Here is a 6,851-nt window from a genome sequence, read left to right as displayed (position 1 = left end):
TGGGCAAACTGACTTGTTTTCCTCATTTCATGTCTTTGTGATGTTCCTGAATTTGATAGTTTCTTCTTTGCTGCATTTTCTGGCATTCACACACTTTTCTGGTGTTGTGTGTGTTTCTAATGCTTCTGGCCAAGGCAGGAAATGTTGATGAAATATTTGAAAATACTGGTCAATCGCAAATGGAAAAAAATATCACTATACTGACTTGAAAATAATGAGATTCAAAAGAAAACCCACCTATAAATAAGTTGTTTTTGTCTGCTCTCTCTGTTTAGACCTCTCATATTTCACTCTGGACAGTCATAGGAGATTGTTGAACATTGTGAAATTCTCTGATATAATTAGCAGCAATTTAATGTAATATCAACATGCTAGTTTTAAAGTTGCAGAGTAATCAAACCTTGGAAATGAATGGGGCATTTTATGCCTCTCCAAGCTCGTGTTTCAGGCTCTATGCAAACTCAAATACTACATTAATTAAGGTATTGCTTGTGCTTTTGGTGATTATTTTGTATTTATTTAATATGTTGATGATAATGATGGTGTGAAGAGGGGGAATGGGCACACTGTCATAGCTGATCTTCATTTCTTAATAAAGACTTAAATTTTGAGGGAGAATTTTTTACAAAGAGTAAAATTCAGTGTCAAGTTCCTCAGTGACAGAATTATGGAAATATGTGTCTCCTGAAAACAGACGCAGTAGGCTGACTTGGAAACCTCGGCTGAATTGTCTTTAAAGACTTCAGTCAGACTTTGTGTTTTAAGATCATTGTGTAATCAGTACAGTTTCACTGCACAGAGTCAATCACTTCAGAATCTCCTCTGCTTCCTGGGTTTTATTTTAAGACGTCACTTAGAAACATACACTTCCCAGCCTTTACAGTCCAGTTAGGGTCTGAAAATCCTGAATGCCAGGAACAGTGGTACCAGTCTTTAAAGTGAATCAGGGGGGAAAAAAAGCCTCTGTAATCAGCAAAAAAACCCCAAAACTAAGAAAACAAAAGCTTATTTACTTAAAGAAAAAAAATCCTAGAACTCCTGGTGTCTTCAAACTTCATAATTTAGTTTATCAACTGTCAATAACCAAACTCATGTTTCTCTTTTCCCAAGAGCTGATTAAAGCTGTGGTCTCCTCCTGTAATTCATGACATTCCATTGTGTTTGTTTCTCCTGGAATTTTCAGGCTGAATTACTGTAACTAATATACCACTAACTCCGTACTGCAAGAACCCTGACCTTTTGAATCTCTCCTTCTTAGCAGTAAATTGGCATAGAAAATTTCAACACAATAAATGCCTTTAACATTTTACTTTATCTTGATCCAGAAACACATATACACCATCTTATTAAGTTAGTTTGCCACCAGTATCAGGTTGGCTTAGAGAGTTCAGAAGATGAGGAGATAGGAAAAGATGAACTATTCCATTTGCAGTGGATTAGCAATAACCAAGAAAAGGCCAAAAACAGAGTCCTTTTGGCCTCACTTTAAAATGGGACCACACTTGTGTACAGATGACCATCACCTCGGTGTGCTTACATGCTGGTTGAATCAGTTTAGGAAGTCCACGTTGCTGTTGAGGCTGCTTTCTTTTTTCCTTATGGTGCGAGGCAAATGTTGGTATTTTTCAGGCTGTAGTTCTGTACTACATTGCTCTTGCCGACGCATCCTACACAGAGATGAAAGCAAGAAGCTTTTGAAAAGGGTGGCAAAAAACATTAAGTGAAATTATCCTTGGCCAGGGACTTCTCTGCCTTCTGGGCAGCTTTTTTCATGCAGAATGACACATATTTCCTTGTGAGTTTTGGATAGACTGTAAACATGGTGTGTGGAGGAACAAATCAATGACTTGAACCTCTGTATGAAAAAGCAGTACCCAAATGATACTGGCTCTCTGTGGCAGCACAGAACTGCAAGATCCCTTTGCAGAGTAAAACCTTGCTCAGCATGTGGCATGGAAACTTCAAAATAAAGCTGAGCTGCCACTGGAGGACCTCACTGTACAGGACCAAGAATAACAATATGCTACATTTTTCCTAAAGAAGTAGTTTCTGACACCTTCCTCTTTAAGCTGGAGCTGGTAATTTCATGTAGTAATATGGATAGGACATTAGTCATTAGTTTTCCCCCACAACTTTTCTTTGTTGCTGATCCTCCTCCTCAATATACCCATTTTTCAGTGCTGACTTCAATGTTATAAAATATTTAGCTTTTTGATGCTAGACCAAATTAAAAAAATAGACCACAGCTACTTTACAGCTAGACTAGACAAATTCTTGTACAGATGGATGTTATGAAAGTAAACAGATAAATCACTTAACAAAATTAAAAATATTAAGATTGTTGACCAACAACAAAAATTCATTATTAAATACAGGATGTTCAAAATTATACATTAAACAGAATTTAGTATTTAAGGGAAAGCTTTTTGTAGCCTTTTCTTTGTTTATACATTTAGTTAGAACCGAAGTGAAAAGCAGGTTTTTTAATGAGTCTGCTCTCTGAGAAGAGCAATGTAGCTGAATTGAAATACCCACATTCTTTCTGCCTTTTTTTTTTTTTTAATAGGTTATTATGTTCTAAAACCACAATGAAAAATATCTTATTCTAAAGTATATAATTACCCTCTGTCACTCTCAAATCTCCTCTGGTTTCTGAGCTCATTTAATAACAGTGAACAGATGAGCAAAAGTTACAAATGAAGGTACTATCAATTTGATACTCAGCACATAAATACCTATAATGATAGTGTGCTTGTCGGCATCCATTGTTTCCAGTCCTACCCATTTTCTATTTCTACAGGGAGTTCCATCATCTTATGCAGACAGTAAGAGGCAAACATGAATTTCAGACCAGGCAAAAAGGGCCCCAAGAATCAGAGAGTGTGTATAACGGTCTCTGGATTCCCCAAGGTTTTAGATTACTGGATCAAGAAGTTTTACCTTGAAGGTGAAAGATTCACATCTGCAAAGACCAAATCTGGCAAATCCAAATTGATTTGCCTACTAATAAGAAGCATGTTGAAAGGGTGAATTTGGCCAAAAGGTACAGGCTTACCTGTAGTCTGTCAAGAGCCCATTTTGGATGTCACATTCCACTTAACCAGTTTCATATCTAAATGTACACACCACAGCAAAGAAATGTTCATAGAAGTGCAGTGGAAATCTCTGATGATGACTATGGGTTGATTCATGGACAGCATTATGTTCTGTGAGAAGGAGGGAGTGAAAGGATGTAAGTTCAAGTGTATAAAACAAAGAATTCCTCATTATCTCCTTTACAGATATTTTGACTTATTATTATTGTTGAAATAGTGGTTCTTGCCACCTCTTAAACCTCCTGGCAGCCACCATGCAGTTGTAGGAAGTATTTAATAGTAAATATTAGAATAGTGGTGGGGTTCTAGTGGGCTGTTCCTCTGATAGCTGTGGGCGTGTTTTGTTTGTTGTCTATGTATCACCACAAATTACAAAGCTTCATTGGTATATGGAGTTTTTTAATATGCTCCGTGTTCGTGCAGGGCTGGTGAAACTGTGGTGGAAGGAACAATGTTGCATGCAGCCTTGTAGGCTATGTGTAGGTGTAACACTTTAGCCCATGGATTGATTCGCAAGGTTCTGTCAGGGCAAGGGCTTCCATGTGCCATTTCAAGCGTCCTGGTCTATAGAGGCAGGCCTGGAGAGGACTTTGGCCTCTCACGTCACCCTGTGAGTGCTGTACAGTTTTGGGGATTTTCTCACTTTCAGACATGCTAAATTTGCATCTGTATCCTACAGTCTGTTCTAAGAGGAAGCCCTAAGCTGCACTCCAGAGTTTGCTAGAAGTGAAGAAACATAGCAGACTCAGATTTATTTTGCTTATACACTTTAGATCCAATGGGTTTGGTGACAGAGGGACCATGGGTCACACATATGGATGTGCCTGGACCCTACCACATCCTAGGCCTCCCTTGCTAAAAGTACTTCTTGTGCCAGACCTCAGGTTTCCCCCATCCAGTAAGGATACAAGGTGGACCAGGGAGGGCAATTGGCAAGTTATTGGCCTCAATTCCAGTGGAAGCTTTGTGGTCCATGTAGGCATGGGCAAATACACACATCATTTCTCCTATTGATCCTCTGTTTTCCTGAGCCTTTCACTTCAGATGAATACAGGCTCTGAATCTTCATGGATCTAACCCTGCTCCTTTTTACTGGTAAAGCACCGCACTGTTCTCTGCTTTTAATATATTCATTTCTTAACATTTTAAATGAAAAAAAAATTTACACTGTTCTGTGTAACATTTGAAACATCACTATTTACAGCATAGGCTTCTCCAAATGGGTTGCACTGATGTTGCCCTGAGAAAGCACAGTACAGATGGGGCAAGGCTAGGCTGTGACATTTTTTATGAGCAGTGGGAAAATCCCCTCAGGGCAATCATTTGCTTTGCTACACACAGACATTCCAGGGCAGAGTCAACAGCAGTCTCTAAAACTACCTTCCTCCAGAATGCATCCTTGTTATTGGGATGTAAAATGTAGGGCTTCATCAGTGCTGTATAGGCAGTGCCCCCATAAAAATACGTATCCATTATTTGTTTGTTTGTCTAAGGAGATATCCTGTGTATCGTAGTTCTGAAAGGAAATCCAGATTGTCTGGGTTGTTTGCCTGATGGTATTTTCCATAACTGAAGGTATTTTTCACTTGCTTTTAGTAATAGCCCCTTAAAATATTTGCTAAGCTGCCCAGACTCCTGGCAGTTAGAAAATAATATGGCTGTGTTCTGATTGAACTTGATCTTTCAATTGAAACCTGCCCCTGTTCTCTATCTGTCATTTCTTTGGGTATCAGGACTTCAAGCTTGTGAATTCTATTGTAGGATTACATAAGGGTGTCTCAAAGGATCAGGCTGTAAATATATCCTTGAATTTTGGTAAGACAAGGACAACGGCGAGCCCTGCCCAGCAGCAGTCCTGCTGCCAGCCCTTGCTTCTGCTCCTTCACTGTGAGAGTTCCTGTGTGTGGGGATGCACACATGTGCATGTGTGTGCATGTGCCTCCACAGGAAAGTGAGTTATTATGTTCTTCTTTCTCTATATTCTACCAATTTTATTTTAATTTCATGAGGTGCACAAGACTGATGTGGATAATAAACTATGAGTTATATTCACAAAAGAGGAGGAGGAATAGCAGCCTTTATTCTGTTTTTCTGTCTATGTACCTTCTTTCACTTTGTATCTGCATTCATTTTCTTCAGATCAAGTATTTTTTTGTAAAAGCATTCTCTGCTTTTTTCTGTGTTAGTTTTATAAGAGAACAAGCTCTTTGGCCACTTATATGAGTTGGAGTGAAGGTTAAAAGAATGAATACTCTGTTTGCCTAATTCGATAAAGTCTCTTTTCCATATCTGTTGTATTATAATCCATGTCTGATTAGGTTGTTGGGACTAGATCCAAACTCACACCCTCATTGTGCAATCCAAAACCAGCCCAGGTGGTAAATTCCTGGTCCCAAGGCCCAAAAGCCACAGACTGTGAGTGCTTGCTGCTATGCAAATACTCCTCATTGATCCCTTGTTTCCCCCGTCCCCTTTCATTGCAAGTTTTGACCAGGTGCAAAATGCTGTCACAAGCTCTATCAGAAGAACGTCTCATTTGGCTCTGTCCCTGCTGGTTAGCACAGCAGCAGCAGTGGCTCAGCTCTCAGTGTGAAAAAGGTAGTCGCACTACATGATTTTTGTGCATCCATCCGTTCCTGCTGTGAACAGCATGAACTGCAGTGCTTCAATTCAGATGTAATGTATGGGACAGCAGACTCTGAGACTAGATGAAATAAAGGAATGTGTTATGTTTTTTATTGATTGAATAGATGTCCAATCAATATAAACCTGAGGCCAGATGTGTGTTGTTTCTGAGCCCAGGGATTAGTATCACAACTGTGAATGCCACAATCAAATTCTCACTGATTTTATACAGCACTTAAAAATAACTTGCAAAACCACAAGGTGATATTAGTTTCCTATAGATCTTTTTTCTTATTAGTTTTTAGGTTTAATTATATTCCTACTTGTTCTATACCTCTCCCAGGCCTGCCTCCCCAACACCTGTGTACAAATGATGTACACAGTATATTGAAAGGGCCCAGAGGTGCTTTGCAAGTTGTGAACTTGATTCTCTCTTTTAAGCCATTACCTTTTCACTTGTGAAGGGGTGTGAGGAGCCAGCTAAGCCAGTGTCTGGTTGTGTCACATAACTGCACCAATTCAAGGCATTTGAAAGTAAGAGAAGGTTTGGTGCTTCAGATCTTAATGTCCTTTTCTCCAAAGAAAGGGTCTTCTCCATCCCCATCATAGAAATGAACCTAGAGAGACTGCGAGAGTTAGTGGCCTTTATATGTATGCACACATGGGAGAACAGATGCCAGATTAAAAAACAACAACAATAACCAACAACAAAACCAAACAAAAAAACAACTGTGAAAAAGGATGGGAAAAGTCATCTGTTTCGATGACCTTCCAATTCTGCTGTACTGGTTCTCCAGGGGACATTGCTGTCAATGGCATTTACATCTCTGAACTGAAGTGGGTATGTGGCCATGAGATGAAGACATTCATCTCCTCCTTGAAATTGTTAGTTGACTCAGTTCCCCCAGTTCCTGTTTGCAACAGAGGAGTGTTGGTTTCCCAGAGCATTGGTAAGACCTAGTTTTTGTTTTCTGCAAAATATAAGAGCACGAGAGAACTGTCAGGGTTAATCATGATCTTCAAACACAGCGAGAGGCAGCGTTACAATGAACAGTTGATCAGCAGTTCTGGGATGAACACCAATCAGTCCAAATGAGGGTGGAGAGAGCAGGACAAGACTGTCATGACTGC

General features: G+C 39.5%; 1 long non-coding RNA gene across 1 annotated transcript; it reads right to left on the bottom strand.

Annotated features, from left to right (window-relative positions):
• Positions 1 to 1,251: 1,251 nt before the first annotated feature.
• On the bottom strand, positions 1,252 to 6,545 carry LOC126652975 (uncharacterized). Its single transcript, XR_007632090.1, has 3 exons — positions 6,489 to 6,545; positions 6,169 to 6,337; positions 1,252 to 1,667 (listed from the first exon to the last, which is right to left on the bottom strand). It is a non-coding gene; the product is annotated as an uncharacterized LOC126652975 (long non-coding RNA).
• Between the last annotated feature and the right edge of the window lie 306 nt (positions 6,546 to 6,851).

This window comes from Myiozetetes cayanensis, unplaced genomic scaffold (genome assembly GCF_022539395.1).
Source record: "Myiozetetes cayanensis isolate MyiCay16 unplaced genomic scaffold, myiCay2020 scf9, whole genome shotgun sequence".
NCBI classification, from domain to species: Eukaryota; Metazoa; Chordata; class Aves; order Passeriformes; family Tyrannidae; genus Myiozetetes; species Myiozetetes cayanensis.
This window is presented reverse-complemented; position numbering and strand designations above follow the sequence as displayed.